Source organism: Homalodisca vitripennis, chromosome 5 (genome assembly GCF_021130785.1).
Source record: "Homalodisca vitripennis isolate AUS2020 chromosome 5, UT_GWSS_2.1, whole genome shotgun sequence".
In the NCBI taxonomy this organism is placed as follows: Eukaryota; Metazoa; Arthropoda; class Insecta; order Hemiptera; family Cicadellidae; genus Homalodisca; species Homalodisca vitripennis.
Window position 1 is genome coordinate 79,813,088 of NC_060211.1, and position 8,051 is coordinate 79,821,138.

Consider the following 8,051-nt stretch of genomic DNA (forward strand, 5'->3'; position numbering starts at 1 on the left):
TAGATAGGTATAGATAGGTTATCGATCATTGATTGGTTATCAGAAAATTTATTTTTATAGAACTTTTGGGATTTTGAAGAAAAAATAGTATTATTAGTCATAAATTCAGTCGTATATTTTAAATCGAACTTCGTAAAATTTTGTAGAGCTTCCTAAATTAAATGTTAGCTTATTAAGATCATTATAACAAATCAACAATCATGAGTTCTACAGTAACGTTCGAAGGAAAAACCGTTGAATTTCAAGAGGCTTTTGATGCAATTTCAACCAAAGTCAGGTCTCTTCAAGACTGCATAGACGAAACCATCGCGGGAAATTCTGTGCTGAACAGAACAGAAATGTCACCATCCGCTATGGATATGACAATTGGAGCAGCAAGCAAACCATCATTTGAGCTAGTGTCTAGCATTACTCCCTACGATGGAGAGAGAGCCGATCTACTCATGCCATTCTTCGACAGCATTCAAGGCATAGGAGAACTGAGCAATTGGAACGAAACACAAACATTACAAGTATTGAAATTAAAGTTAATTGGTAGTGCACTACAGTTTTCAAAATCAGATGAAAAATGCAAAAACGCCACAACACTTAAAGAAATTAAGTCTGCTCTAACAGAAAGGTTTGGAGATAGCCTACCAGATCACTATTATTTTGAACAATTAGCTAACATCAGACAAAATAAAGGAGAGACCATCGAACAATTTTCTGACAGAGTCAAGAGGGTCAGTGACAAAACACTGAGAACCACCAATAACGAAGAAGTAAATAGAGTATTAAGAGAAGAAGCTGACCGAAGAACAATGGAAGCCTTTGTCAGAGGACTCTACGGAGAAATTGGCAGACAAACAAGGATTAAGTTTCCAAAGAATTTTAGAGAAGCAGTGACTACCGCAATAGCAATAAATAACTTAGAAAAAAGGCTAATCCATTTGAAGAAAAACCAAGGAAAGTTTTTGGAAACAATTTAACAAGTAAATGCTACAATTGTGGAAAGATAGGACACGTAGCAAAAGACTGTAGATGTAGAAGCTCTACAGACAGGCGGATGAAGGAATGTGGATATTGCCGTAGAAAAGGGCACAGAGAATCAGAATGTAAATCAAAGGCAAACTCCACACGTCTTCACTGCAGCTTCTGCAAGAAGCAAGGTCATACAGCTGATAATTGCTGGGCCAGAACAAAGAACACGGGTAACGAAAGAGGTCAACCTTCAGGAAGCGGTTATAGTTCAAGAAACGCTCTACCGTTAAACTACAGCGGGGAACCCAGAAGCGCCGCTGGCAACCCCGTGAGGAAGTAAATCTGAACCTACACAAGATAAGGTTTGGACAGGCGAAGAAAAAACCTAAAATTGCATACATCACTGAGCAGGAAAACAACTATGAACTACTAGCTCATGGAACCATTGGGAGTGTCAATGGGCCAGTAATAATTGATACTGGGGCACAAATCTCGATGATAGAGAAAACGGTCACCCAAGGACCTATCTCACCGACTGATGTTCGTGTACATGGCATCACAGGAGCCATAATGCACACCTACGGTCAAGTAAAACAGACTATAAAGCTAGGAGACACAGAAATGACGTGTACGTTCATAGTAGCTGACTTGCCTGACGATTATATTGCAGTTATAGGTTATGATGTGCTTAGGTGGAAAAGAGCTGTCATTGATTTAGAACGATATGTCTTAAGTATTGAAGGTTGTGACGCAGTCAACCTATACGAACGAGACAAAGAAACTACAAATGATTGTGTGAGTGGACTTGGTATAGCCACCAAGCGAACTCAAACCTTCCAAGTAGAACCCGATCGCTCAATCAACGCGCAAGTGAAGCCTAACGAAAACGAAAACTTGCCTGAAAATCTTCCAGCATACTGCAGAACTAACCTCAACATACCTGCCCGTTCAGAAATGTTAGTACAACTAAAATTGGGGAAAAATGTGAGACAACGAAAGCAAGAAATTGAGAACAAAGTTGTAATTACAGAACCAGCACTCGTAAAAATTCATGGAATTTATGTAGCCAGAAGTCTAACTACAGTAAGAAATGGAACTTGTTGGACGAAAGTAGTTAATACAAGCCCAGAAGATTTAGTAATGTACAAGAACACTTTGATCTGTAAATTAGAAGAACCTCATTTAAAACCAAAGAATTCGCCAGAACCAAAAAGGGTCAACACAGTATCTAAAAAAAGCGACGAATTCAGAAGAAAAGTAGAAGAAAAGATAGAGCATTTGAGACCAGAAGAAAAAGCAAAGATTAGAAACGTACTTCATCGATTTGGAAATTTGTTTAGCCTTGGAGGAATTGAAAATTTAGGATGTACAGCAAAAGTAAGCCACAAAATTAACACAGGAGACCACCCTCCCATTAACAAAAGGCCATACAGAGTGCCTCATGCACAGAAACAAGTGATACAAGATCTGATAGAGGAACAACTAGATAAAGGAATCATAATACCGAGTGTATCACCATGGTCAGCACCAGTGGTCATAGTTCCAAAGAAACCTGGTCCAGATGGTGTTGTAACTCACAGAATGTGCATCGACTACAGAGATCTGAACTCATGCACAGTACCAGAAGTTTATCCTTTACCAGATATCCACGAAACACTTGACATGCTTGGTGGAAGTAAATTCTTTACTGCACTAGATATGAATTCGGGATTCTTCCAAATTAAAATGCATCCTGACAGCCAAGAGAAAACAGCTTTCAGTACTCCAACAGGACATTATGAATATACCAGAATGCCCATGGGTCTTATAAACTCCCCTGCAGTTTTCCAGAGGTTGATTGATACCACTTTATCAGGACTGAAAGGAAAGTCTTGTTTACCATACATGGATGACATCTTAGTCTACAGCCCGACAATAGAACAGCATGCACAAGATTTGAGTGACGTGCTAGAGAGGTTTAAAGAGGTAAACTTAAGTGTGCAGCTAAAGAAATGCCAAATTGCAAAACCCGAAATTAATTTCCTAGGACATATAATCACGAATCAAGGAGTAAAGCCTTGTCCGAAAAAGATTGAAGCTGTAAAGGAGTTCCCTCAGCCAAAGAATGAGAAAGAAATTAGAGGATTCATTGGATTATGCAGTTACTACAGAAGGCATGTTCCAAACTTTGCGGACATAGCCAAACCATTAACTAAATTGATCAAAAAGAATGAAAAATTTAATTGGACACCAGATTGTGAGACAGCTTTTAAAAAACTAAAAGAAAAACTAACCACTGAACCCTTGTTGATCTACCCAGACTTTTCAAAATCTTTCATTCTTAGCACAGATGCCAGCAACGTAGCGATTGGTGCAGTGCTAGGACAAGAAATAAACGGTGTAGAACATCCTATAGCGTATGCATCAAGACAGTTGAATTCCGCAGAACAGAACTACAGTGTAACCGAAAGAGAGTTATTAGCTGTAGTTTGGGCAGTCAAGTACTTCAGATGTTACCTTTATGGAAGATCTTTTTCTCTTTACACGGATCACAGTGCAATCAAATGGTTACTATCATTAAAAGATCCTTCAAGTAGACTAACCAGATGGGCTTTGAAATTAGCTGAGTATGATTACAAAGTTTACCACAAACCCGGTGTGAAAAACAAAAATGCAGATTGTCTAAGTAGAGTAGTATACAAAAACGAGTGTGAAAAGTTACCTTTATTAGATATAGACGCGATTAAAGCAGCTCAAAAGAAAGATAAAGAATGTCAAAAACTGAAAATGCATGAACATTTCAAAACAAGTCCCCAAGGAGTAGTGTACTTCAAGAAAGAAGATGAAAAATTAATTGTAATACCAAGAGAATTGAGAGAGAAAGTAATACGACTACATCATGATTTGCCAACGAGTGGACATGGAGGAATAAAGAAGACCATATTAAGAATTCAAGACAAATTCTACTGGCCAAAAATGAGAGCAGATGTAACAGCATTCGTACGATCATGTGACTCATGCAACAGACGAACAGACTATGGAAAATCAAAAGCACCATTAGGGAAGTTTCAAGAAGTGAGTGAATTTGGTTATAGATTAGCATGCGACATAGTAGGTCCCTTACCGTTAACTAGATCAAATAACAAGTACATATTAACTGTTATCGACCATTTCACAAGATTCGGAATATTTATAGCATTACCAGATCAAACAGCTGAAACCATAGCACGAGCATTTGTTCAGAAAATTATAACGTCAATCGGAGTACCAAAAGAATTAATTACAGACCAAGGGAAAAATTTCACATCAGAACTGATTCAGAATGTTTGCAAACTGCTGAAAATAAAAAAATTACAGACGACTGCTTACCATCCTATGAGTAACGGACGGACAGAGAGAGTACACCGAACCATCCCTAAAATGCTGAGCCACTTTGTCAACAAAAACCAGTCAGACTGGGACGAACTGTTACCCATGATCAACATGGCATACAACAGCCAAGAACACGAGTGTACAGGGTACACACCTTTTGAAATGGTGTACGGAAAGAAGATGGAAACACCCTTAGAAGCAGATCTCACAATAACTGAGGACACAGATGTCTACTCAGATTACGTGGAAGATCTACGAACCAGATTAAAAGAGATTCAAGAAATATCGAAACACTGCCAGGAAAAGGCAAGGAAAGCTCAAAAGAAGCATTACGACAAGAAGTCGAAAGAAAGTGAGTATTATGTCGGACAGTTAGTGTACCTGCATGTACCACACATAAAAAAGGGCAGAGTTAAAAAACTCTCACAGTTATGGAAAGGTCCATACAAAATAGTAGAAATCGTATCTGAGTTAAATGTTGTTTTAAGAATAAGAAGGAAAAACGTCAAAGTGCACGTGAATAGAATCAAGCCAGTAGTTGAATCGAAAAACAAAGAAGAAGAAAGTGAAGACAACATAGAAGAATTCCAGGAAAGTGAAGATGAAGAAGCACTACGAGTTCCTAGCACGGAAGCAAGAAGAGGAATAAGCCTCGAAGAAGAAGCAAGTGATGCAAACGAGGAGGTTGAAGATCCAACAGTACCAAGCCAAGCAGCAGAGCAAGCCGGACCGAGTGGATTACAACCTGCCCAAGAAAGAAACAATGAAAGACCAGTTAGGGAGAGGAGGAAGCCATCCAGACTGGAAGACTATGAAGTTGAGTTGTAAATAGAAGCATACAAGTTGTACTATAATGATGTAGAAGTAAAGTGTTATATCATGAGAGAAATAAGAAAAAAAGCCGAAGTTGTTGTGTATTCTTGAAATTTCATCTTGTAGGATAACAACTCAGTAGCAAATGAAGTGAAAATGATCAGTTTGACAGAAGTGAAAATGTGAAACGAATGTTGCTGAATGAGTTTGAATGTTGTGTGAGAGAAAACAAAAAAGGGTACCCTGAAGATTAAAAATTGTCTGAGAATATCCACACAAGCACATGAGATTAATGAGAGTACTAACACAGAAGGCCAGAAGAAAAAAAGTTGTAAGAAGTGGAAGGAATAAATCGAGTTACTTTAAGAAGATCAATTGTGTTATATTACAATAGGGAGAAGTTAGTTAAACAACATTGAATATGCATAACATAAATGATAGGTTAGATTATACATGTCAAGTATAACTTTGTTACAGGACTAATGATTATTACGTTGGTCAAAGCAGCTGAAATGAGCCAAGGAGTTGTGTTTAGGAAGCTAGAAGACTCTGTGATATCCGGAGATGAATGGAGAATCGTTTTAGACTTTGATCTAGTAGAAATCCTTGATGAACTGATACCATTAAAAGAAAGATGTGTAGAATTAGAACAGTTTAAAAATATCAGTGTGAACGTCTGGGATGAAGACTTCGAGTTTGAATATATAAGAGTGAAGGAAGGAATCGAGCAGTATGAGAGTGATATAACTGACTTATTAAAACTTTTGCCACCTGTAGGACATTCTAGAAATAAGCGTGGACTTATAAATGCAGGAGGTTATGCATTAAAGTGGTTATTTGGTGTACCGACTAGTGAAGATTTAGAACATGTAAATACCAAGGTAGACGAACTAAAGTTAATAAGTGGTACAGTTGTTAGTTCGAGTCATACACAAATAACTTTGATGAAAGATATTAATTCTAGAATTGTAAGTAACACTAAGGCTATTCATGAGATAATGATTAAGTTATCTACAGCCAACGACAGGTTAATAACATCATTAACGAACTTCAATGAACAGAATATAATGATGCATCAGTCCTTAGCAAAACATATGGCAATTACAACAATGTTAAGACATTTAGGTCAAACTGTTGATGAAGCTAAGCTAAGAGTAGTAGAGTTTAGGCAAGCATTAGAACTTATATACTCTGGTAAGATAAGCAGTAAATTACTAAATCCACATGATTTTACAAAAGTTTTGAATAAAATTGAAAAGAGTATACCATCTCATTTGAAACTAATTGTTCCTGTAAATGATGAAGATATATTTTTGTATTATGATCTTTGTACAGCACAAGCATTAGCTAATCCAGCTAGCATAAGATTGATTTTTACAGTACCATTAAGCTCAATTGATAGACAATTTGAAACCTATAAAATAGAAGTGATACCACTTTATCAACCTAGGTTACGACATTGGTTAGTGTGGAAAATTGAACACGATTACTTGTTGATATCTAAAGATAGGCAGTACTATGTACCTCTCATCTCAGATGAATATGTTCAATGTAGGCACAGTTATGTTAAAATTTGTCCAAATTCCAAAGTGTGTTACACCATACAGTCGATGGTTGCATCTATTCACTGTTTATGGGATTAAGTTCTGTAACTCAAAAGTGTAACAGAGTTCTAACTGAGAATGTAAACTCGCCGTTTTGGTTACAAAATGGCAATGACTGGATTTATAGTGTTGCAGAACCTTACAAAGTAATATTAAATTGTTTTAGAAATATTGAAGATGATACATCTGTAATTAAAACAGACATTGTAAAAGATTATTTAGAAGTTGTTGTTAACACCTCAGGTATCATTAAACAGATATCAAGGTGTGATATTTTTGGAAAAAGTGGTAAAATATTTTCGAGAATTAGAGGGAATATAGTTTATAAAAGAAATATTACGCACCTTCATATACCGAAAATAAACCTATTGCTGCCGAATGAAACCGCTCTTATATTATTAAACAATAACTTAACTTTTGAAACGCTAAAAGATATAAAAAAGAATCTAATTGATGATCACATAGAAATAGGACTAAATTCATTATTGCAAGGATATAATGTAAACAAACCTGTCGTCATTAATGTAAATAAGAATTATAATTTTATTGTCATGTATGTAGTTGTAAGTTTAAATTGTGTACTGCTCGTAGTTTTTATATGTCATAGGAGAATAAGACGCCTTTGCACGACCAGTCGGCAGCAAAGACAAACTCAGAGCACAAGCGGCCCAGACCAGAGCCAACTGACGGTGAGGGTGGAGGAAGGAACTCCATTAGCAGAGATCATCCACGAAGCCTCCTTTGTTCGGATGACCCCCACCTCATGATTAAGTAGTGAAAAAATGTGAAAATTTTTTAAAATCTTTAAAGTGACAAATCAAAAGACTCTGACCGGCTTGTGACTCTGAAAAGAAAATGTTGTATATTAGTAATAATCCTAAATCTTAATAGTATCATGGTTATGTAAACTTAGATTAGAAATATGTATTAATAATTTGGGGAACACTTCAAAAAAAAAAACATTTTTAAAGTTACAAATAAGTCATTAACATACGAATGTAATAGATTCAAGATGTGCCATCACTTTAATCCTATGACACATCTTTTCCAGAGGAGAGGGTGATGTAACGACCCGAACCCAATATTAACAATAATTCAAGAAATTATGCTTTATTTGGTTTTATAAAAATTTCATTCATTTAGTAAAATTTAACTAAAGACATAATAATTGTAAAGTGTACAGCACTGTTGAGGAGGTCAGCAGTAAGACTGCTGACAATGCAGAGTCAGCACCTGCGTGTGCTGGGAAGCTAGTCTAGTTCAGGCCTCAGACTCGTAGACATGTAACTCTCTGTCGCCCTATTTTAAAACTTTTCTAAATTC